The sequence below is a fragment of the Equus przewalskii genome, chromosome 15, assembly GCF_037783145.1.
Source record: "Equus przewalskii isolate Varuska chromosome 15, EquPr2, whole genome shotgun sequence".
NCBI classification, from domain to species: Eukaryota; Metazoa; Chordata; class Mammalia; order Perissodactyla; family Equidae; genus Equus; species Equus przewalskii.
The window spans coordinates 43006743-43032444 of NC_091845.1; the positions used below are offsets into that span (position 1 = coordinate 43006743).

Genomic DNA, 25702 nt, shown 5'->3' on the forward strand with positions numbered 1-25702 from the left:
TAATTTTTTGAGGAATCTCCATACTGTTTTCCATAGCGGCTGCACCAGTTTGCATTCCCACCAGCAGTGTATGAGGGTTCCTTTTTCTCCGCAACCTCTCCAACATTTGTTACAATTAGTTTTAGATATTTTTGTCATTCTAACGGGTGTAAGGTGATATCTTAGTGTAGTTTTGATTTGCATTTCCCTGATGATCAGCGATGATGAGCATCTTTTCATGTGCCTATTGGCCATCAGTATATCTTCTTTGGAGAAATGTCTGTTCATGTCTCCAGCCCATTTTTTGATTGGGTTGTTTGATGTTTTGTTGTTGAGTTGCGAGAGTTCTTTATATATTATGGATATTAAGCCTTTGTCAGATATATGACTTGCAAATATTTTTTCCCAGTTAGTGGGGGTTTTTTTTTGTTTCAATCCTGTTTTCATTTGCCTTGAAGAAGCTCTTTAGTCTGATGAAGTCCCATTTGTTTATTCTTTCTATTGTTTCCCTTCTCTGAGAAGGCATGGTGTCCAAAAAGATCCTTTTAATACTGATGTCAAAGAGTGTACTGCCTACGTTTTCTTCCAGAAGCCTTATGGTTTCAGGTCTCACCTTTAGGTCTTTGATCCATTTTGAGTTTATTTTGGTGAATGGTGAAAAAGAATGGTCAATTTTCATTCTTTTACATGTGGCTTTCCAGTTTTCCCAGCACCATTTGTTGAAAAGACTTTTTTTTCTCCATTGTATGCCCTCAGCTCCTTTTTCAAAGATAAGCTGTCCACAGATGTGTGGTTTTATTTCTGGACTTTCAATTCTGTTCCATTGATCTGTGCACCTGTTTTTGTACCAGTACCATGCTGTTTTGATTACTGTAGCTTTGTAGTATGTTTTGAAGTCAGGGATTTTGTTCTTTTTTGTTTTATGTTTTGAAGTATGTTTTTTGTACTATGTTTTGTAGTATGTTTTGAAGTCCTGTTTTGTTCTTTTTTCTCAGGATTGCTTTAGAATTTCGGGGTCTTTTGTTGCCCCATATGAATTTTAGGATTCTTTGTTCTAATTCTGTAAAGAATGTCATTGGGATTCTGATTGGGATGACGTTGAATCTGTAGATTGCTTTAGGTAGAATGGACATTTTAACTATGTTTATTCTTCCAATACATGTACATGGGATGTCTTTCCATCTCCTTATGTCGTCATCCAATTCTCTCAGAAAGGCCTTGTAATTTTCATTATATAGGTCCTTCACTTCCTTAGTTAAATTTACCCCAAGGTATTTTATTCTTTTTGTTGCAATTGTGAATGGTATCGTGTTCTTGAGTTCTTTTTCTGTTGGTTCATTACTGGAGTATAGAAATGCTATTGATTTATGCAAATTGATTTTATACCCTGCAACTTTGCTGTAGTTGTTGATTACTTCTAACAGTTTTCCAATGGATTCTTTGGGGTTTTCTATATATAAGATCATGTCGTCTGCAAACAGCGAGAGTTTCACTTCTTCCCTCCCTATTTGGATTCCTTTTATTCCGTTTTCTTGCCTGATTGCTCTGGCCAGGACCTCCAGTGATTACAGCCATTCTAACAGGTGTAAGGTGGTATGTTAGTGTAGTTTTGATTTGCATTTCCCTGATGATTAGTGATGTTGAGCATCTTTTCATGTCCCTATTGGCCACCTGTATGTCTTCTTTAGAAAAATGTCTATTCATATCCTCATCTGAGGTTTTTTTAACCAAGACCAGATGCCTGGAATCTCCGAAGTGGCAGCAGGACCTTGAAGAACATGCAGGGGGTTACCTCTAGCTCCTCCAAACTCCTACCACAGAGCTTAGCGGCCGCAGCAGCCCTGGACCTCAGGAAAATGGAGAGAACATGAAGACCAAGAGGGCTTCAGAACCTTGGGAACATTTACTCACCTGGTGATGCTGGTGAGGGGATGTTGGTGTTGTTTCTCCTCTACCCATCTTAGGTTCATTGGCTGGAACCCTGCAAATTAGACTGACAAAAGACAGGTTAACAAGAGAAGAATAAACAGAAGTTTATTAATGTGTGCAACATGCGTACACACCGGAGAGCTCAGTGATGAGTAACTCAAAAGGGTGGCTAGAACTTGGGCATAGATAGCATCTTAAAAGAATACTAAATTTGAAGGGAAGTGACAAGACAAAGGAAAGGGACTTTGAGCTCCCACGGGGTGGAAAACTGTAGAAAGGTAAGTATATGGGGGCCTATGGAAGAGAAGGGTTCTTTTGGCAATTGTGTTATGCAGATATCTCTGGGCTGAAAAAGATGTAGAGTTGTCTCTGGTGATTAAGAATCACCTTGTCCTTCCTGGTAGAGAGGGAGAGGACAGAGAGTTTTTCTTGTGTCTGCTTCTTCTTAATTGCCGTCAGCTCAAAATAATCCTTATGCCAGGGTAGCATATTTTGGGGTGGGATACTCTGAACCCCTCATTCTCCCATTTGAAATTCAGTAAGTTTCATAGAGTAAAAGTTGCGTTGGTAGCTCTGGGGAGAGGTTATGGGTTAGAAGTTGTGAGTTAAGTGATCTGCAAAGGTGGAGAAAAACATTAGATGGGACATGGAAAAAGAACAAATCTAAGTTTTGCCCCATATTGTACTGAAGCAGTGTCTCCGGCCTGGGAACACGTGGCTCCAGGTAGACAGCTGTGTTTCATTTCAGGAAGTGGTGGTGTAGGTGGGAGTAGGGGATCCACCTAAGTTAGGCTTCCATATGCTGTGAGCCAATCAGGCACTTAATGAGGGACATCTCCATAGAAGATGAAAGGGAAAAAGTTATAGTTAGAACAAACTATAAACTCAGTTTTCGAGTCCAAAGTCTAATTAGTTGAGAAGATTTCTAGATTTTGGGCTCGGAGCATTTTTAGATAGTGGAGTGAGAACATCAGCGCCAATCCAGTGAATTTCCTAGTTTGCAATTTGAACATCTGGTGATGGCATATACATCAATGTCACAATCACGGATGTTTCTCAGAGCAGAGTATGGTGTGTCTGGCTTCAGTTTGAAGGGCTCTCCTTCTCTTTCTCCTTTTTCTCCTTTCTTCTTTTTTCAGATAGTCCCAATAAGGATCTGGGCAGTAAGATTTTAGTTCTCACTGCCACCAAGTCGGGAGGGTAAGAGAAAAATTGGAAACATTAGTTACTGACAAAATGCACAAATGGCAGGAGCCGGTCTACAAAGAGGTAAAAACGTTCAAAGACAGTGAGCATGGCTAGAATTTAACAACCCAGAAAAGTACGAATTGGTTTCTCATTGAAACACAGAATTTCTCTCTACAATCATCCCCATTTTTATCAAAGATAATCAAAGTAAGACTATTTTGTTTGCAAGATAAGTCTATTCTCATTAAATTTGGCCTGATTATTTACATAAGTGCAGCAAGAATAGTAATTGACCATATAGGATCTTTTTTTTTTTTTTTTTTGAGGAAGATTATCCCTGAGCTAACATCTGCCAATCCTCCTCTTTTTTGCTGAGGAAGAGTGGTCCTGAGCTAACATCCATGCCCATCTTCCTCTACTTTATATGTGGGACACCTACCACAGTATGGCTTGCCAAGTGGTGTCATGTCCACACCCAGGATCCAAACCAGGGAACCCTGGGCTGCAGAAGCAGAATGTGCGAACTTAACTGCTACGCCACCGGGCTGGCCTCTATATAGGATCTTTTAAATCGGCTTTGCTGGAACTTTTAAACTGAACATAAAATGGACAATTAAAAGCTTCTCAAAGCAAGGAAGCTAAGCCAGGAAATTGCCATCAGATTTTACCTGTAATACCTATAGATTGGGGTGAATTCCTCTTCCCAAGGTTCCCAATGTATTCTAAGGTTCCTGTGGCTGCTAGCAAGTGACCTTCCTTACTCGCCTGTAAGGTTGGGAACCCTGTAACCAAGGCACCAAGCCAGTATTCCAAGAGGATTTTGTAAGCATTGACTTAGAGTGCTTACATAAAGTCAACCTTAGTTCCTTAAATCTGTCTAGTCACATCTGATTCTGCTCAACATTCTTAAATATGACATTTCAGTCAAAGCCTTGGTAATATAACCCATGTTTCCAATTATGTTCTGTTCTAAGGAGAACAGACTCTTATTGAACTTATGCAAATAACTATATTACCATGAAAATAAGAATATTAAATAAGAGTTTCCAGATTTTTAAGGGATCAGGTAGGGAGAAAAAGATAAATGTTTCATTTCTGTTTATAAAAGTATCATCAACCAGATTGTTGTAAGAGAAAAGGAGCAGACTATGCCGCCCCAAAATATTCCTCTTTGGCATAAGGATTATTTTAGGCTGATTATTTTTAAGAAACAGCAGACACAGAAAAAGCTCTGAAAACCCAGTAGAACCTCCCCTTTTGTAAGAGAAATTTACTTTTATAAGGAAAATCTCTGTTTGTAAGGATGTCCCTCTCTGTGCCGGGAAGAAGAGGATGACCAAATCTCTGGAAATGTTTATCAAGGAAGAAGGCAGCAACTGAAATCTGCATAACAACCAGACCCTTATTTACTGTGCTTTTCCTAGTAACTTCCCATAACTGACTCTCCCCATCCCCCCGCCAACATCTTTCTTTTGTCTTTAGCTACAGATGGTATTTAAGGTGGTAGCTTGGGCCATTTTGGGGAGTTACTCAGTTTTCCTAGGTATCACCCACGTCACAGGAGATATACAAGTTATTAAACTTTTGTTTGTTTTTTTCCTGTTAATCCATCTTTTATTTCAGGGGAGTCTCAGTCAAGAATCTAGAAGACTAAAAGGAAAATTATTTTCCCCCCTACATAAGGTATAGATAGTTTAAGAGAAAAGAGAAAAAAGTTTGCTTAAATCTGGAAAGCAAAACATTAAAGAATGAGTAACGTTTCAAACAAAAATTCATAAAAAATTATAATCATCCTCATCAGTTCGTTCAGTCTCATGTAATTACTTCTGGTTTTGCTTGATTTTCGATTAGCAGTTTCATGAACCCATCAACTTCTCCACTATAGTTCTGGGAATTTTTACTCAGTCCAGTGGTGTGATTTTAAAGTTATCAGAAATCTATACTCCAGAATACTTGTCAGAGTCTTTTCTGTGAATCTCTTTGAAGACGAAGCTCTTTGGGACCGTAGCTGATTGCAAACCCTTTCAGGAAAGCATCAGAGTAAAACAATAATTGTCTGTGAATGACGAAAGACTTAAAATGCCCATGATTAAAGATCTGATGAGAGTCCATTATCATTCAATGGACAAGGAAATTTGGTTTTGGCCGTTCTAATAGTGTTTTGGATTTTGGCCATTCATATAGGTGTGTATGGCATCTCATTGTTGTTTTAATTTGCATTTCCCAGATGACATATGATGTGAAGCACCCTTTCATATGATTATTTGCCATCTGTATATCTTCTTTGGTGAGGTATCTGTTAAGGTCTTTGGCCCATCATTTTTTTTTTTTTTTTTTTAAAGATTGGCACTTGAGGTAACATCTGTTGCCAATCCTCTTTTTCTTCTTCTTCTTCTTCTTCTTCTTCCTTTCCCCAAAGTCCCCCAGTACATAGTTGTATATTCAAGTTGTAGGTCCTTCTGGCTGTGCTATGCTGGATGCCACCTCAGCATGGCCTAACAAGCTGTGCTAGGTCCCCACCCAAGATCTGAACCAGTGAAATTCTGGGCCACTGAAGCAGAGCACATGAACTTAACCACTTGGCCACAGGGCCGGCCCCTGGCCCATCTTTTAATTGGGTTAATTGGTTTCTTATTGATGAGTTTTAAGTATTCTTTGTATATTTTGGATAACGGTTCTTTATCAGATGTGTCTTTTGCAAATATTTTCTCCCAGTCTTTGGCTTGTCTTCTCATTCCCTTGATTTTGTCTTTCACAGAGCAGAATTTTTTTATTGTAGTGAAGTCCAACTTATCAATTATTTCTTTCACAGATTATGCGTATGGAGTTGTATCTAAGAAGTCATCACCATATCCAAAGTCATCTAGGTTTTCTCTTATGTTGTATTTTATGAGTTTGACAGTTTTGCATTTTACATTTAGGTGTATGATCCATTTTGAATTAATTTTTGTAAAGGATGAAAGGTCTATGGCTACATTGAGAGGTTTTTACCCTTATTATTCCTAGCAGTTTCATTTACATATATTTATTAAAAATTTTAACCCTTAGTAACCTTAATCTCCAGTGAAAACTAGGAAGCAGACAGTTGTGAACTATCATCTATCAGCATTCTATAGTAGATAGTAAATTTGTTAATATACCATTTCTTAATTTCTAGAGGTGTATGTTTCTTCATAGTACAAGAATATAATTTTTCAACGTGGCAAAAAATAACTTGTTTACTAACAGACCCAAGTATCTTTAGTCCCTCTGCAAAAATTAAGAAGCCAAAAGTATACAAACTTAAAGTTATGTTTAGCAATTAATGTTGCAATACTTTATCTTATTTGGAAATGATCTAGATATTCAATGAATATCCATCATTTAACTTAAGTTAGCATAACATTAAGGTTCCCAGCTACCAAAAAAGTTTTGCAAATGATTTTTAAGCAGTCATTATAAAATATAATTACTTGTTGAAAAGTTCATTTATGAACTTTTATGTCAATTTAATTCATTAACATCAATTTAATTTACTTGTTCCTAACAATTATGATTGGATTGTTCATGAAAATTTCATGAGACATTAAAAACCTAACCATCATCTTATTTTTCTTGTTGATAAATCAGACAAGTATCAAAAAAATCACAGAAGCAAAGAACCTACAAATTAAACATACAGCTCTTTCTTTTTTGTTGTTTTTTACTGCCATGCTTGACGTACACCAAGCAATTTATTTTTAGTGTACATTTTGTTCTTAGATTAAATTTATAGTATTATAATTCTGAACATCTATTAAGATAATATAAGCTACTTTGATTGGTAAACCCAGGTGGAATAAAATTGTGTGTCTGCATTATATTTAATGTTGATAATTCTAAAGACATACCTGTTTTTATTTAACAAACAATCTTAAACTAGTCTTACTTACCAAAGATTATTCAGATCACATGAACTTGGGGGGGAAACATTTGGATTAATTCCTATTTTTTTAAGAGTTTTAGAAATAATTTATATAAGCACTTATTTTTTTTAAAACCAATTAAAGCAGAGGGGCTGGCCCCGTGGCCGAGTGGTTAAGTTCGTGCGCTCCGCTGCAGGCGGCCCAGTGTTTCGTTGGTTCGGATCCTGGGCGCGGACATGGCACTGCTCGTCAGACCACACTGAGGCGGCGTCCCACATGCCACAACTAGAAGGACCCACAACGAAGAATATACAACTATGTACTGGGGGGCTTTGGGGAGAAAAAGGAAAAAAAATAAAATAAAATCTAAAAAAAAAAAAAACCAATTAAAGCAGAACAGGATTTTATGGGTTAATTTCAGTGACACCATCTGGAAAGAAAATACCACCTTTACATATATACTTAGACATAAACATATAAACGCTAATAGAGATCTTATAGCTTTTATTTTAAAATTTTATCCATGAATCAGGCAAATAGAGTAATACAAAATTCGCAAGTTTATATAAAATGGTTGGCTCTGAATTGTTTCCAACAGATGGAACAAATTAATGTTCAATGAGAGCTAAAGCTTTTTATCAATATTTGTGGAGACTGCAAGGTTTTCATTTGCTCTTAATAAGTAATCGAATGGAGGCTGTCAGTTAAGTTTTGGGTAAATAACCCTTTGGAAATGCCAAGTAGCAGTTTGTTTCCAAAAAGCCTGTTTTTTCCTTTTTTTTTTTTTTTTTTCTCTTCACTCTCAGGTAGTTGCTTTAGCCAAGAATCATCTCCTGGGATGTTTACATTTCAAAGACATCATAACATTTACATCTTAAAGGGACAGAGAAAAGATGTAAGGTTTTTCCTAACAAGGAGTTTAGGGGCTTATTATCAGAAATCTAGAACAATTGCTATGTAAGTTTTGTTTTTCTTGGCAGTGGGGGATCCAGGATACATTTATAAAGGGCTTTGCATGGCAAGGCCTGGAGCAGATGAGGTCTGATGACAGAGTAAGGGACACTGAACCGGCCTTGCTGTGTGTTCCAGGGCCTTTGTTAAAGTTATTTCCCAACTGTCAGTATTTACAGAAGTCTTACACCTGCCCAAGTGCCTTTTGAAATTCTTAACTCTTGTTCTAAAGTTTTATATAGCATCTCAACAAAATTTGTAGAGTAGTGACAAGACAAAGGAAAGGGACTTTGGGCTTCTAGGGGTGACAAATTGTGGAAAGGTAAATATATGGGGGAAATTGATGGAAGAGAAGGGTTGTTACACAGATTCCTCTGGTGAGGCTCTGGCCTAGTAAAGAGTCTAGAATTGTCTCTGGAGGTGAAGAATCCTCCTGCCCCTCCTGGTAGAGAGGACGGAGACAGGAGAGAAGAGAGTTTTTGTGTCTGCTTCTCCTTAATTGCCTTCAGCTCAAAATAATCCTTATGCCATAGTGGCATATTTTGAGGTGAGATACTCTGAATTCCTTCACCAGCCAGCATTCTGCGGGGTAAAATGAAATCAAAAAGACCCCTGAGAACCAGATGGATTCTGTGTGGCTAACCCAGACCTTAAAACAAAATGGAGCCAAGTGGCCATGACGGGACCGGGAAGCACTCACAAACTCTGTTCTCAGAAAAACAGAATGCACTCTCAGGCTTTGATCCTGCCAGAGTTCCTGATTTTACAAAAGCCCCAGCGGCCACCTGGACCTAACCAATAAAACTGTGACCTGTGCCAACCAATCAGGACTAACCTGGCTTGCACCCCTCATTTGCATAAGTAGACCTGAGTAGGAACCTGGGTGGGACCTTTTTCTGTAAAGGCAGCCCCCTTTCTTTGTTCTCCTGGAGAATAATTTTGGTTTGCTGCTAAAGGCCATGTCTCCCCAATTTGCAAACTGTATGAGCAATAAAGATTTCCTAACTAAATTCTTGTATTCCAGATATTTTCGTTGACAATTCAAACTATGTAACACTTCATCCCAACACTTCATCTCAGGCAACAGAATGTCCTGTGACAAAGGGTTACCTGGGTCAAACTCTCTTCCACAGTGTACAACCTTCACAGTTGTCCCCTCCCCCATCACCATAACAACCAACATCCCGTAATAAGCATCCAGTTATCTAGAGAAATGGGAAAACAAGGTAGCAAATCTGATCTTCACTCCAATATGAAGTCTTGGATTCTAAGGGGTCTTACACGGCAATCTCACCTTACTCTTTTGGGGTCTTAGTACAACATCCACCCTTGAACATAGAAAAATCCCCAGACAGCTTCGGGTGCCCTTGACATCTTGCAAAAGATATTTCTCAGGGCTATATGTTACATGCCCAATAATCAGCATCAGAAGAGAAAGGGAATATAAAAATCTTGCATCTTCAGTAAAGGGAAGGTAAGGAACCCTAGCTCTAATGCTTGGGATCACACAAATGTTATCAATTATATAGATAGTAACCTATGGTTTTATTGCCCTATAGGACGTTAATCAGATTTGTGTCCAACTTTTAAAAAGAAATTATTTTGGTGTGCCTTTCCCAGTTCCTCAAGTGCTCTTGGCTTTACCAGCTTTACCATTTTCCTGGTTCCCTCATTAATTAATGAGTTGAATAAAACCTGTGGCTCATTTTCATTCTATTTGGCATAAAAGTCATGTTTATAACTTTTTTTACTTACGTTTTGACACAAGAACTGTCCGCTGAGCCTGCTGTCACAGTAATGAATGAGGCATGTCTCAGCTGGCTCCCTTCAGACCCCCTGTTTCAAGGAGAATGTCTCATTGGCTGAGTCCAGGTAACAGGGTCCACCCCTGGCTACATCAGATGGGGGAGAGGAAGGACCCAACCCCTTCAGCATCCAGAGTGGAAGGCAGGCTCCAGGGAAATGCCTCCAAGTAGACCAAGTAAAGTGCCACTGGGAAATGAGAATGGATATTAGGCAAGCAAATATGACAGGTGTCACTGTTCCTTCCTTCGGCCTGCTGTGACCTAGTGCAATCCTCTGATTTACAGGTGAGCATGCTGGGCCTCACTTCGTCGTCCAGCTATGCCACAATCACTTGTTTGCTGCTCCTTGAGAGGCCTCAGAGGACTGGTTGGGGAAGGAACTGGTCTTTGAGGTGTAGGGGAGGAAGACAATTCCTCTACCCTCTAGGTCCTTCTGGCAGGCCTAAGAATTAAATTGACATGAGACAGAATAACAGGAGAAAATCAAAGTTTAATAATACATATACACGGCAGAAACCCAGGAAAACTGAGTAACTCACCAGAATGGCTGAAGATGCCACCTTAAATACCATCTTCAGCTAAAGACAAAGGAGGATGTTGGGGGTACTGGTTTGGGACTTCAAAGGGGAGAAAGGCAATTTACATAGAGATAGAAATGCAGATTTTTTATAAACAAGCATTTGCTGGGCCATCTATAGATAATGTGACCCCAGAGGCAGAACTTGGATACAAATGGTCTTGCTAGTGCCTTCCTGTCTGTCACTCCTAGTTTACAGTATGCTATAGTTGTCTTACGGTATTAGCTCCTTCCTGGAACAAGCCTTCTATCTTAAATTCTTTTAGGCAGTTAGGGGGAAAGTCAAAGTTTCTTTCAGAGTCTTTTGTCCTTAAAAACAATCAAGCCAAAGAGACACATTTTGGGGTGGCCAATTCTGACCCCCATAGATGGAATCACTGCCACCGTGGCCCCTCATTGTGTTCCAGGAATGTTCCAGGAGCAAACCCACGGGGGAAGCCACAGGCCAGTCACTCACCACGTCTCAATGAGATGGTGTGGGTCTATCAATTTGTGCATAGGAGTATGTATATTAAACCCAGCCTATCTCATTTTTAGGAAACATTTCTCCCCAGCCTGAAGAAAACTGCAGAACTGCTGAGAGGCACCTGTGAAGTACCAGCTGTGTGACCCAGGGAGGCAATTTAACTTCTCTGGGCCAAAATTTCCTCAACTGTAAAATGTGAATTCTAAATACCTACTTAAGATGGTGATTGTGATGGTGGGGAGAGATGACGTATATGACCATGTCTGAATTTAGCAGCCACCCTTCGTGAAATCTACACTGAAGAGGAAAAACAGCACCAACAGTGTGTTTATTCTGGGTTGGTCTCATCCTCAGCAAGCTGGCTGTCCCTTCCTGTGACTTGACAGTTGTCTAGCTAATGGTGTCAGATTCAAAGACGCTGCTCTCCTCGTCCTCTCCAAACTCATTTAGCTGTCAGCCCCAGCAAGCTGGCGTATGATCTTACAGTATTTGTGCAGCCCTAGAAAGAGATGTTCCTGGGAGAAGCATCACAGTGTGAGCTGTGTCGGCTCAACAGCCAGGAACAGGGACCTGCTGGGTCTCATTTTGTCACTCTGTTGCAGTGTGATGAGATCTCAGCTGCTGGTGTCTGAGGCAGCCCTGGGCGTTTGACCAGGGCATCCAGATCAGAGATGGACCCCGTTGGAGACATGTGAGGGGATGCAGCATTCCCACCACTGTGGCTAGAAGTAACCATAGCAACTGTCCAGTCTTTTTTCCCTGCTCCATCCCCACCCGCAAAGGACGCCCTTCCTCAGTGACAAGGGGCTGGACAAAGAGTACCATTCCCTTAAGGATGGTTAGAAACTCATTGCTTCTCCTCCAATATGCAGCCAAATCAGTGCCTCTAAAGAGCCTCTAAGCATTTAAAAGTTGAAAAAAGAAGTTTGAAAAACATCTTGTTAAATAGAGACTGTGAACAGTGTTTGCCTTTGTAGGGGAAGAAGACTTTTCCTCTATCCAAAGTGGGTTCATCTGGCCGGAGAATGAATTAAATTCACATGAGACAGAATAGCAAGAGAAAATTAAACAAAGCTTTATGAGGACCATGGCCCAGGGCCTTTCTTCCTGAAGGAAGAAAGGGCACCGAAGAAGTGGGGTGCACAGAGTGGTTATATACCCCTAAACAGGGTGTTCCGCATATGATTGAAATGTCCCTCCCACAATAGTCACAAGATTGCCCTGTCAGCACAGCGTTTGATGGACACAGCAGGAGGCAAGTCTATTGTCTTGAGCTGGGCGGTCACAGGTGAGCACAGCAATCAGTTCCTAGCCTAAGGAAAGATGCTTAACCCTTAAAGAAATGCCAACGTTGGGAGGGGGAGGGAAGTCAGTTACAGGAGGTCACCAGACAAGCACAATAAAATGCAGATTTAAGTCCTTGCCTTCCCATTGATTAAGAGTTTCTAGAGATATCTTTACAGATGGAGAGTTCCTTTACAACGTAAATGTCTCCTAACAAAGGGCAAGCAAGTTCCACTCCTCAGAGCCTCCTTCCCTGTACCAGTTTATCAAAAGCAATCAGCTTCAAATAATCCTCATGCCAAAGAGACATATCTTGGGGTGGCCAATTCCAGGTCCCCACACCTTCATGGTGGAAACTGTGTGACCAGGAAACTTCTCACTGTGTACCCTTTTGTAACTTTTCAATTTGAATCTTGTTAATGTATCTCATTTTTTAAGTAAAATAAAATGAAAATGAAAAGTTCTTTTTAAAACCTGTCAAAACTCGCGATTCTGTGATTGTGGAATGCCTGAAGACAGTGTTCCAGCCTTGCGGCCTCTGGTGAATCCAGCCGTTCAGGACTTTAAGCCTCTGCTCTTCCCTCCCCACCCCCAGTGGTGCAACCAGTTTGGCCAGACTTCACCCTGCTGTGGTCAGAGATGCCAGGTTACTCCCCAGGAGGCTAATGGCCAGAAAAGACTGGAACGGTAGCAGCAGAAACGCTGCTCTCCCTCTGCTGGAAGCCTCTTCCACACCACCTCTGGGGACTCTGAACTCCATTCGGCCACCCACTCCTCAAACCTCGATACTCCCAGGCCAAGATGTCCTCAGGGGGCTGACGACCAGCCCTGGGAGAGCATGGCTCCCTCCGTCTGGAAAGAGGAGTCCTGGCACTGGCTGGCAAAGTGACTTCCAGCCCCTTCGTGCATTCCACAGGTTGCCCAGGACGTTCAGATCTGACCCCTCAGGGATCCAGGCGGGAGGGACTAGAATCTGCACAGACCTTAAGCCGAGGGACTAGGGTTGTGAGGGGGTCGGGCTGGTCCTTGGAGTTCAGGGAGAGAAGCCCGCCACCTGAGAAGGGCCGCTCGGAAAATCATTTTGTGGTTGCTGTGTAATTTGAGGGGAAAAAACATTTTTAGACAAAATCCAAGTCCACAGCCTTGTGAGAGTGAGAACAAGAGCCACCATGCCTGCCTGAGACGTGGATTCTGCGTGAACTTTGGACCCTGGGCTGGCTCACTGGGTCTCAGCAGGGGCCAATTCCAGTCTTGATGGCTTTCTTTTCACAAGACACTAATTGCTTGGCTGCCTGCCACCCGCGGCGCAGCGTTGCCTGAGCTGGCTCGCAGGCTGAGCGCGGGCAGGATCGACCCACATTCCTGGGTTAAGCGTCCTTCTCCACCTTCAACCTTGGGACCGCCTTCCAATCCCCTGCCAAGGCTGCCACCCTCACCACACCCACACCCCTGGTCGCTGCAGGCACCAGGAGGCCAGCCTGCAGGCTGTCATGGGTCTTTGATCTCAACGATTGTCAACTAATTATACCTTCTCTTTTGATTGGCAAAGCACTTTCCCAGACATTATTTTATTTTATCCCACAGGCAGCACAGAGCCTGGCACTTAACAACTCAATATCTGAATTGGATCGGTCCTTATAACCACCCTGTGAAGTTAGGGCAGCAGGACAAATTATCTTCTTCCTCTCCTTTTTTTTCAATTTAAATGAGGAAGTCCAAAGAATGTGTGATCTTGCCTAAGGCCTCACAGCAGGAAAGTGGCCAACCCATGGGAGGACTCCAGCCTCCTGCTTCCCAGTCTGGGGTCCCTTCCACGAGACCACATGTCACTCCGAGGTGTATTTATAAAGCTTTTTGGTGGCTGCTGATCTTTCAACTCAGTGTTTCGGTGCTCCTGATGGCATAGGTCCTCCAGAGCCTTAGGGCAGGCCTTCCCCGGGGCCTTTGGCATAGGGATTCCTATGACTCAGGATCTAGCCTGTTTCCGTTTTTTTTGTTTACGTGTCTTTCTATGAGTAAAGTCACTAACAGGTCAAAAAGCTCAATTTAAAGTTGCCCAAGGAGAACGAATCTGTCTTTTTACTCTGAGGGCCCCCATTTCCAGGAAAGCCAAACATTCCTGAGTGATGGTCCTTGCCATTCCAGAGAGACACTAATAAAGGTAATCACATATCAAGACCCACAAAATGGAGGCCGCCCCACTCAACCTAAGTCAGCCTGCACCTACTGGGAAGCACCTCGCCGTCAGGGCAACCTAATATATGCCAGTCACAACCCTCCAACTCAGCTTTAGCCAGCTGACCTGACCCTAGAAAACAGGACCCGCTGGACTTGTAGGGAAATCCCTGCCCTCCTAGCCCATCATGCCCTCTGTCCCCGCTGCCTCCTCCAGCGCTCTTTAAACTCGCTCCTGCCTAAAATCCCTCAGGAAGAGCGCACCCCTGCTTGTGAGGCACTGGACTCCCCCAATCCACGGATCGTTTTCCCTTGAATAAAGGACACCAAACTCAACTTACTAAGTTGCATTATTTTTATCATTTGACGACACCAAAAAGGGGGCTGCAAGAAATAACTCATTCATCAGAATGTACTGAGACATCGCCCGCCAACTCCCCCTTCCCCAGGTTACTGAGGAGAGATCTGTGGGCAGAGAGAACTTACATGGCAGTGGTGCCATCAGCTGCAACAGCTCCACAGGCCACAGAAGAGGCACTTGTCCTTTTGGTCTAGTCAGGCTTGGTTATTATTTTGCAGGAGTATGGTCAATCATGTTAAGAAAAGTTATCCAAAACTTGAAAGTTAGACAACATGACAGCCTGAATGTCCTTTCAGAGTCTCCCAGAGCAGTAACAACCCCCGCAACGGTCACTTAGTGATCCAGGGAAATGGAAGTTTGGGTTGACTACTGATTGGGACCTAGACTCTGCTAAGAGTATGTGCTCATTTGCAGAAAATTGATAAGTTGCAAATGTTTTTTATCAGGTAGAGATGCAAATAAACTCTGTCCAATAGAAAAGATAATGTCAAAGGTTATGGTTTTAATGCCCCGTAGGACATTAATCAATTTTGTATCTAACTGTGCCATCTTATTCTACCATTATTTATCCCACTGAGTATACATTTACTATACATCATGATTCTTCAGAAAAATAAATAATTCTGGTGGGCTGAGTGTTTTTCTAAAACAAGCTACCGCCTTCAAGAGAAAGAGAACAAAATGCATCTGAAGCACCCAGCAATTCTGCTCCCCACTGTCACCCACTCAGAGATCCGGAGTTGGCTCCCCACACGGTTGTGGGAAAAATAGAATAGAGGAAGACTCCACTGATGTTCAGCTGCAGGAGACACAGAAGGAACTTCCTCATCCTGTTGGAGAGAGCGATCTGTTGCTCCAAGGGGAGGGTTAGAAACAGAGCTGTGGAGGCCTTCAAGAGGCAACGGACTTGTGGACTAGTGGAAGGGCTGTGGACACCAAGGGAAGTAGGAAGCCCCAACGTGGGGCGCCCTCCAAACGACTAAACAGTCTTGTCTCCTTACGTAGTAGCAAGGGTTGAGTTAACTAAACTGGGGCATGCTCTAGCTGAAGAATTGCTTATCCTCCAGCACAAGGGTGTAGGCTCCCTATGTGCGGGGACTCAGCCTTAGTTCACTTCTGTATCTTTAGGAAAGCCAGAGGATGGGATGCTAAGGGGTGACACCTCTACACTGTAGACCCAGTCTGATGAGGACTGACTACAAAAAAACATGAGGGAACTTTCTGGGGTGATGGAAATGTTCTCTATTGTGATGGAGGTGGTGGGTTCTATGGGGGTAAACATTTGTCAAAACTCATCAACTCTACACTTAACATAAGTGTGTTTGATTGTATTTAAATTATATCTGAACAAAGCTGATTTAAGAAGAAAAAACACTAATCAGCATTTCCTAGATTTTTAAGACAGTCTGTACAGAGGAGGGAGAACTATCCCTCCTTCTGGCTGGTTTAAGAATTAAATTGACAGGACACAGAATAACAGGAGAAAACCAAAGTTTAATAACACGGGAGAAACCAAGGAAAACCGAATAACTCTCCAAAATGGCCGCAGCTACCACCTTAAATACCATCTTCAGCTAAAGACAAAGGAGGATGTTGCGGGTAGTGGTTTGGGACTTCAAAGGGGAGGAAGGCAATTTACATGGAGAAGGAAAGGCAAATATTTGATAAATGTTTGCTGGGCCACCTATAGACAACGTGACCCCGAGAGAACTTTGATAAGAATGGGCTTAACATGGATCCTCCCAGTCTATTATACCCAGAGTTATCTATGGTGACGGCCTGTCCTGGGGACAGGGCTTCTATCTTAAATTCTTTTAGGCAGTTAGGGGGAAGGTCAAAATTTCATTCAGAGTCTTTTGTGCCTAAAAATAATCAAGCCAAAGAGACACATTTAGGGTTGGCCAGTTCTGATCCCCCACATCTGTGACTTATTCTAAGCAATGCCTGGTTTACAGAGGCCAGACTTCACCCTCCTGCCATTTTCAGAGCTTCTGTTTGAAATGCAAATACTTGTTTATAAACACAAATACTTTGGGAGACTCAGTGGAGGCAGAAGCCTTTCCTCATATTTTTAAGAATAAAAGACTAAGATAGATTCATAATTTGGTATTAACTGACCAATTGCTCTTCATTTCAGCCAAAGAATTTTCATTTTCAGCAAAGAATTGTGAAAAATTAGAATTAGAAGGAATGTTAAAGATCATCCAGTGATCAACCCATTCATTTTACAGATGAAGAAACTCAGGCCCAGCTGAAGCAAAGATAATTGGGAAATGGGTTCTTCAGAGGTGATCCTTGAAGTCAGGGGTTAGATCTTTCCAGAAATCTCCCTCACTTCCCCTTGAATGGCAACCCAGTGATTTTTCTGCAAATAGTATCTTTGAGAAACACTAGCAACAGAGAAACTTCCAATAATGAAGATAAAAATGCCTTATACCTTTTAAAAAATGTCTAGCATCAACTCACTCCAGTATATCCAGAATGAAGTTGTATTTTCAGTTATGTTTTCCTTAAATAACATGGATAACAAGCTCCTTTTGAGATAATAAAGCTTTTGTCTTCAGTGCTAAAAAAAAATAAAATAATCAATTTAATTTATTTTCTCCAGGCCAGGGACATCGATTTTTAAGATGAAAATTTACACTTACTACAGAAGCTGCAAGCGTAGACTTCTTGCACAAATAGATCAAGATGTTTCTATTTGTCTTCAGATCCTTGCCAAGGGCTGAGCAATAATTGAACATGACATCACGTCTCCTTCGGTCTGCATGGAGAATTTTAGTGCGGATAGCACTAAACTGTGTGGTATTTATTCTGCTAGATATCCACTTCACTTCGGTTTTTTTGATTCACTCTTACTGAATACCTACTATGTGCAAGACATTGTACTAATGCTAAGTGCCAGTGGAGAAGAAGTTGCCCCGTAAAGCACTATGAGGGAGGGTCCAGAAATGAGGTGGGTGGGGAGGGGGAGGAGATTGCAAACTTTAGGTGGTAGCATTCACCCACTCATTCCACGAGCATGGCATGATTTCTTGAGCTGTTAAGACACTTCTAAACTAGAAGAGGAATGAATGTGGGGGCTGTGGCTGGAGGGGCAGTAATAAAATGTGACGAGGGCTCTTCACCAATTTTTATTCAGTTTTCCCAGTTCTGGGCTTTTGTTTCTAGCTCTGCTCCCAAGGCAACAGACTCTGGGCAAACAAGCTACGTTAATCTATAAACCAATTAAAACATATTGCAATAATTTCTCAGCAATATTATTGAACTAATAACTTTCAATTTGGATACTGAAAAAGGAAATCATGCACTCTGTCATGGCCCTCAGGAGCAATGAAGGCCAGAGCAGCTAGAAACTTAGATTCTGCACCTGTAAGAGACAGGCTCACCTCCAGATTTAGCCTTGATTCCAAACCTCTGCAGAGAGAACTACGGTTCCTTTAAGAAAAGCAACCTAATATTTTTCTCACCTGAAGGAGAGAGGAAAACCATATTTGGGCCACCTGGGAATAAAAAGAACCAAAGAAGCTGAGGTCAGGAGCGGGGTACTCTGGAGCGTTCTCCATCCACCTCATCATACCCAGGGCTTGGGGTGGCAACAGTGGGCACTTCAATGATACTGTAGACCCATCTTGAGTTTCCGAAGTGGTATTTTCCAGGTCCCCTTCCCCAAGTTTTTTGAGGCCCCAAAGAATCAGAAAGAGGGTTTTGAAGATAATGGCTGTGCTAGGGATGAGCTTCTGCAGAACAAACCCCATCCTTGACCCCTCTCTGAACAGCCGCCATAAGATGCTAAGTAACTGATGACACGAGGAAAGGGCAAGGGAATCAATGAACTTTTCTCCTAGGTTGGTCAAATTCTTCCAGCAAATTCCCATGAAAGGGTTCTTGCCGCAGAGGACCATTAAAGGAAGGACTGCTGGTGCCCAGGGGACATCTCCCTCCCAGACATCTCCAGGGGCTGCCCCCAAAATGACAACAGCAAAAATCTCCACCCAAAGATCCAGGGTTATCTCAGCCCCTAATTCTTCCAGATCTTTCTAGTTTAAAAGGTAAAGCTCTCACCCAGGGGCTGTGAGGCAAAGGCCCCGAGGCCAGACTCATCCCAGCCCCTCCCTCCACCTCCTCTTCGAGGGGAGGGTGAGGCACATCTTGAGGCAGATGTTTAAAGCAACCGTTCCTCGTCTTCATCCAGCCTCCCACTTCCAAGGCAGGATAAAATGGACCAGTGTGGGGACAACTGGGGCAAAAGATGCCGAGGCCTGAGAGGCCCAGAAGGTGAGAAAGACCCTCGAGCCTGGAGGACGAGAGTTGAGGGAGAGTGAGTTCTGGAGATGGGGGAGACCCCGCGAGCAAGGCTGGGGGAATAGAGGGGAGGGCGTGGCGTGGGCCTCGGAGATTCTGGAGAATCCGGGGGTCGTGAGGAGCGGTGGGGCGGTTAGTCTCGCGGTTGCAAGCCCCCACCTTCTCCCTCCAGACGCCGGCCCTGCGAGAACCGCGCTATGCGCAAGGTGGAACAGCGCGGAGGAGGCCGTGAGCTCCCTGGCCCGCCCCGGGAGACTTCCACATAGGCTCGGGGTAGAGGTGAGGACCCCTGGGCCCTAATCAGGGCGCAGAAGCCCATTAACCCCAGGTTTGAGGCCAGCAGCGTGTGCATGAGGAAACTGCTAGGACCCCAATTAAGAACAGGCGGATGGAGAAGGAGCCATTCGTCCAGGTTAGTTTCCTGTTCACGTGTTCACCGCTGAGGACGGAAGAGGTGTGCGCTCTCAGAGCCCCGGCCTCGTGGTCTGGGCCTGCTTTTCCTCTGGGAGCCTGCGTTTCCCCATCTGCGCCCTCCAGTCCTCCCCTAGTTGAGTGCAGAGCTAAGAATGTTGGCAGTGAGAGAGGACAGCATGGCCTACGGGCCATCCCGCTGGCGCAGCCGTCACCGTTGGCAGCAGCCCGCTGCTCCAGCCGACCGGTGCCAGGGAGGAGCGTAGAAAACCTTTCTGATCCTCTCTTGGAGCGCACACGGTTCCCTCAGTCTCCTTCCTAGAGGCACACATGTTCCTGCGCGGCACACTTTGCTTCCACTCACCAGTTGAAGTTGGGCTGTTAACTGTGGCCTCATAAGTCTCTGGAAGGCGACACTCATTTTGGTCTGTTCTCCCGAAAGGCCCGTGCATTTCTGACGCTTGCTCGGGTGAGAAGACTGCTGTGGTGGGCAGGGACCTGGCGCCTGCCCTGCAGCCTTGCCCTCAGGGGCTTCCTTCTGACAGAAGGAAAGTCGGGCACACATGCCCACCTGGGGCTCTGGCGTCAGCCGTGCTTGGAGGTGGGCTGTGGATCCCTTCTGGGGTGGATGTCCCTCTCCCGGCTTTCCTGACCCATCCCTCAGCACTCATCTCTCCCATTTTGCCGGTCCCCCCACCGGTTCTCTGGTGCTGTTCCCAGTGCCTCCCCACGTCTCTTCTCCCTTGGAGGGATGGCTGTACGCTGGAGTGATGCTTCAAGGGAGGGCCCAGTTGGGATGGACTCGGTCTCCCCTCTTCTATATCTCCTGGGCTCCCCTTTCCAGCTTCGTTATCCCTGAAATGACCGGATTTTCACTCTCAGTTCATTTCCTCCTGTTCTGGGAACCTTCAGGCTTCCCTCAACCTGCTAGTTCCTCTCGTCTGCGAGCAAGTGCTTCTTGTGAGCTGCCCATTGTGCACGCACATTCTCATCCCTGACTCATATAGGACTGACTTTGCTGCCTTGTGAAGGTCAAATGTGTCTCCACTTCTGTGTGAACTCTTAAGGTCACACAGCGATAGAGTTGGACTTGGAACTCCAGTCAGAAGGTTCATCTACGCCTCAGCTGTGTGTACTGAAACCTTTTTTTCTCGTCCTTGTCTTGCCTTTAATCTCTTCTCTTTTTCTTGCATGGGATCGATCCAGCACCTTGGAGACAGACTCAGGAGCTAACGTCATAGAACAGGCCAGGACCTGACCCCTGTGGACCACCTGTCCATGCCTTGTAGCCAGTCCACCGGGAACAAAGTTGGATTTCCTGATTTGTTGCGATGAGAAAGACTGTATTCGATGAGGAGTCCTGTGGCCTCTCAGTTGGAGGGTGCGACAAGGGACTTATAATACAATTAGACTTGTGTTAAGTGATGCGGGGCAAGTTTCAAGGAGGTGGGGATTTGTGCTGGACTGGGTGCTATGAGAAAGCAGGATCAATTCTATGATCAGAAATTCCCATTTTTACGTAGAAGTTGAGACAAAGACAGCATAACTAAAGCTGTGGTTGGTAGAGATGGCCGTCACTTGTGTCAGCTGAGGGTGGGGATGCTGGGTGGTTTTTGTGGTTTGCACAGTGGCCTTGTTTTTGTCTGTGCTCAGAGGTGATTACTGAATGGTCTTGTGTCGGAGTTTCTCTGATGTTGGTCATCTGTGAGACTGGCTCTGTTCAACAGGAGAACATTGCAGCCTAGCTGTGAGCACCTGGCCGGTGGGAGCCTGCAGCCAGGGGCTTCTTTTCTCTTTCTCACTGCGAAGGCAAAGCTTGATCCTCAAGGTCCAGCCTTCCCTATATCGCAGTCTCATCTCTTCGTGGTGGGATAAAGGTCATCACATCTGAAGAGGAAGAAAAGGAGGAATGGACAAGACTAAGGAGGGGGGTTTGTTTGGGGGTGGAGATGAAATAGCATCTTAGCTTAGAGGATTCATATCTCTGTCACCTGAATGGATCCATGGTTCTGTTCCTCCATCTGGATACAAAGGAATTCCAAAGCCATGTTGGGGGGGAAGAGAAAAATGAATTAGGATAACATTGGTGTGCAGGTGTCTTCTCAATTTTTGGAGGAGGTTCCCGGTAGAGGGATGGGGAAGGCAATAAGAAGTGGCTGTTCTTAGTACAGATAATCCTCACTTAGAAATACGGTCCACTCTCTTGGGAGATATAGGTAGGGTAATCTCACATCCCAATTTTCTGGTCCATCTCTGGTTTTAAGTAACACAACTATTCGATTACCTTGGATATAGTTTTGCTACATATATTGTTTTATATAATTTTAGTTTTTTAGTGAAGGGAATCCATTACTTCTCTGGGCTTCTGAGAAGCAGACAGCAAGATGGGATTAGAAGAGCAAGAGATTTACTGGGGGAAAGAGCTGCAAAGGATCAAGGGTTCAAGAGAGCAGGAGTGGGCAGGGAGAGCCCTCTGCCATTCAGGTCTGACCCCCGCCCCACGCAGAGAGAGAGAGAAAGAAGGCTGGGGTGGGAAGAACCTCAGACTGCAGTGACGTTCTGAGAAAATCTTGGCCTTGCCATTGGGGGTCCCCAAGCTAAACTCTCCCATTCAAGGAGTCACCTCGTTGGGCGGGAATGGTTCAGCACTGGTGCCCCTGCTGTGCTCAGTCATTGCCCAGAGGCAGCAGGGACAGACTGGGCTCCTGGCCCTGGGGGTGGCACCAAGGCTGTCGGTCAACTCTGCTCCTTGCAGCAGGTTCTGTTAGAGCCATCTAAGGGGCACCTCCGTGGCCCTATGTTTCTTTGGTCCCAGTACCACTGTTTTTGAGCCATTGAACCAGTTCAAGTCCTCCTAGAAGCAGAAGCCAGGATGGGATTAGACATGCAAGAGATTCTTCAAGGGAAATGCCTGAAAAGGATAAAAGAGGGAAGAGAGGAGGAAACCAACCTATACAAACGAGATTTAAACTGTATACTGCTGTGAATAAATCAAATCATAGGAGAGTTCTTTTTTTCAAAAAGCCTTTGTTAGGTCATGTGTCCTGAATTTTGGCTTGGGAAATATGGTTTCTTTGTAAGTCATGAGTGATGAAGTTGGAATTTGAAGCATCAAACAAATAACGTCTGCCTCAATGAGCATTGAGGCCCCTTTCTGTGAGGGCTTCCCAGGTCCCCTCTCCCTCACGGCTGCTCAGCTTCTCAGCGGGGGGCCACCTGCCCCACTATGGGATATTTGGCAATGTCTGCTGACATTTTGGGCTGTCACAGCTGGAGCCGGGTACTGCTGGCATCTAGTGGGTAGAGGACAGGGATGCTGCTAAACAGCCTCCGATGCATGGAACAGCCTCCATAACAAAGAATTATCCGCCCCAAAATGTCAGTAGTGCCCAGGGTGAGAAACTCGGCCCCACTGAGCGTCTCCATCCTCTTGCGAGGAAGCTGGCAGCATGGGTGACTTACGTGGGCTTAGTGGGCAGACCCCCAGTGACTGGGACCTCCTAGGTGCGGCAGCTCACCCCTGAGCCAGCGCCAGAGCAACCAAGCTACACACAGCTGTCTCCTCCCCGTAGACTGTTCGTAGAAATCAAGCATCCTGCGGGAGAGCAACCAGACCCTCTTTCCTATTTAAATAGCAAGTTTTTGTTTAATGAATGCCCAAAGACCCCCAATAGATTTCCAAAGCTGTAACTAAAACGCACAAAAACATAAGCTACAGAAACTCTCATGTCAGAAAGTAAAATGCTTTAAAACTTGATCCCAAGCAATATGCTCTATATGCGGTAACATCTGAGAGAGATGTACCCACGCCCGCCCTGACATTCTGTCAGTTGTATTTAGAATGTAATTTGAAACTTCCCCAGCCCATCTTGCTTAAAATCTACTGAGTTTGGGGAACTGTCAATAGGAATTTTTCTTATAAACACTGCCTGGAAAACACTGTTTGCTTTTTCTCCTCCCTATTGACCTCTAACTCTTTGGGTTTTGTGTCCCAGCCAACAGGAAAAGCAGCACCAAGGGGTCCTGCAGCACAGCGGGTGTTAGAAGGAGCCCCACATTGAGATTCCCGTCTCTGTGCACTTAGTCTGTACAAGGTAACATTAACACTGAGCAGCAGAGGTGCAGGCAACTGTCCTGGACTGCGGGGCCTGGACGTAAAATGACAGCACAGCATTAAGTACACGTACGCCCCATCCACGCTCCACTCGCCTGCCCTCTGTGTGCCCTGGGAGCCTGAGCAGATTGCACTGCCCAGACCTACTGCTAGCTGCCTTTCCGCTGGGTTCACCCAGTGGGAAGCACCTGCAAAGTCAGGAGGGTGGGCAGAGACAAGTGATGGGGTATTTCTCCCAGTCCCCTCTGTGATCTGGGCCACATTTCTCTCTGTGACTGGGTCCCTTCGCAAAGAGACCTCTTCCCGTGTGTCCCTGCTCCACGGCTCCAGCAGCACTCTTTGCTCTCCTGGCCCGTCTGCTCCTGGCGGTGGTGAGCCCCTGGATGCCCTGCTATCCTTGGCCCATTTACTGGTAATGCCCATATCTCTGTAAATACAGGAATCCTCACTTCACACAGCAGTTTGGGACTGTAAAAATGACCGGGCAAGCTGAAACCTTGCAAAACAACCTTAATAATCAATGGGAAAAGTTATGACTGTTGAATGGCATTTCAAAATGTTTGTCAAAACATTAAAACCCTCTTACATCGATAAGAGAAAAAGGACTAAAAATTAATATTAAATACACTAATTTGAAACATCAGGAACATTGAAAGCATTTCTCTGTAAAAGTCTTACCAAGAATAGTTCGAACAGTGCTTGCTTGCTCCTCCTGTCATATATCTTGATAAGGAGTGAGCATCTCTTCTTTGCCTTGGCAAATTGTCATACTCCTTTCTAAGTTTGGATCAGCTTTCAACATTTTATCCCTTTTACTTTCAATGTCACAACATACCTCCTAGGGTTCCTTTACTGCAGGTTTTTGCTGGCGTCGCCTCTTCTGGGACATCTTCATCCTTTTCGTCACTTTCTTCACTTTCTCATTTATGTATTAAATTCATCTTCCCTAGGTTCTTCCAGCTGCATATCTAGAGTCTCAAATGGCAGCAGTGACAACCTTCCCACAGTCAGCTATTCTGTAACTCATCTGTATTCTACTCAAATTTCACTTCCAGCATTATCACCTTCCATTTCTTTGCTACATTTTCATCTATATTGGCCATTTCCCTCTTTTGATTATCCATTTTTGTAAAATGGCACATGGGTTTATCACTAAGAGACAAGGAAGCAACACAACCACACACCTTGCTGTCTGTGCATGAATTGCATAACATATGTGCAGTGACCAGGCACCAACAGGCTTGCAAAGAAGTGACACGATTGGTCACTGGTCATGCTGTGCATCTGTCATTTACATGGTGATTTATGGACTGGAGAGCTAACAGTCCAATTGTGCTTTAGCAATTGCAGCTTTATGCCATTGCTCACAGTTAATGTACCACTGTAACGGAAATTTTAACCATCTTGTAGGGGGTGTTATACAACTAAAATAATTGAAATTCATGCAGATCAGAGCTATGCAGAACAAGGACTGCCTGTGGTCCTTCCCTACAATCCTTTGAACTCTCTGAGTTGGATTCTGCTTCCTGCTGGGACCATAGCTGACACAGGGTGCAATTACCTCTCCAGGGGAGCAGAAAAGAAAACCTTTTGGAGAATTCAGCCAAGGTCTGCCAAGATATGCCCTGTGGCTTCTGAGTCAGGATCAGCCATCAACGATTCTCCCGTCCAGGTACAGGCAGGCAGGAAGGCACCTGGGGTTCACACCCTTCTAGGTCCTGGCTCTTCAGGAAGAGGGCTGGTCCATGAGACAACTGACCCAAAGTAAGGCTGAGGCAGCCATGCTTAGGAACCAGGAATTTGCTGAAAAAAAAAACTAAGGCGTGACCCAGCTCCCCAATTGAAAACAAGCTTCTCCCACTGAAAGACCTGTGGCAGCAAGTTTTGGGAACCAGATGAATGAATCATCATTCCTTCTTCAAAGTCTCTTGTTTCTCCTGCCTCCTAGCTTCTAGTTCCCTCCACGTTCAGGCTTTGGGTCTGCAATGTCTCAATGGCACAAGCTGCTAATTACCTACCATTTGCCCCTTCTTCCTTAAAGAAGTTTAATTTTATTTGGGGTGTCAAGGTACCTACCTAAAGGGTTGTACTTCTCAGCCTTCCTTGCAGACAGGCATTTGATGAAGCGCTGGCCTATGAAATATAAGGAAAAGAGAAGGCTCCTGAAAGGAAGCTGACTGGACCTTTCTTGCCCATTCTCCATTTTCTTTTACTTGATGCCTGGAATGTGGATGATAATGGTTGGAGCTCCAGCAGCCAATAGGGAACATGAG

At 44.2% G+C, this 25702-nt stretch overlaps 1 long non-coding RNA gene across 1 annotated transcript; it reads right to left on the reverse strand.

Moving 5' to 3' along the window:
* Positions 1-16073: 16073 nt before the first annotated feature.
* LOC139075954 (uncharacterized) lies at positions 16074-21623 on the reverse strand. Its single transcript, XR_011527013.1, has 2 exons — positions 21307-21623; positions 16074-21202 (listed from the first exon to the last, which is right to left on the reverse strand). It is a non-coding gene; the product is annotated as an uncharacterized lncRNA (long non-coding RNA).
* Between the last annotated feature and the right edge of the window lie 4079 nt (positions 21624-25702).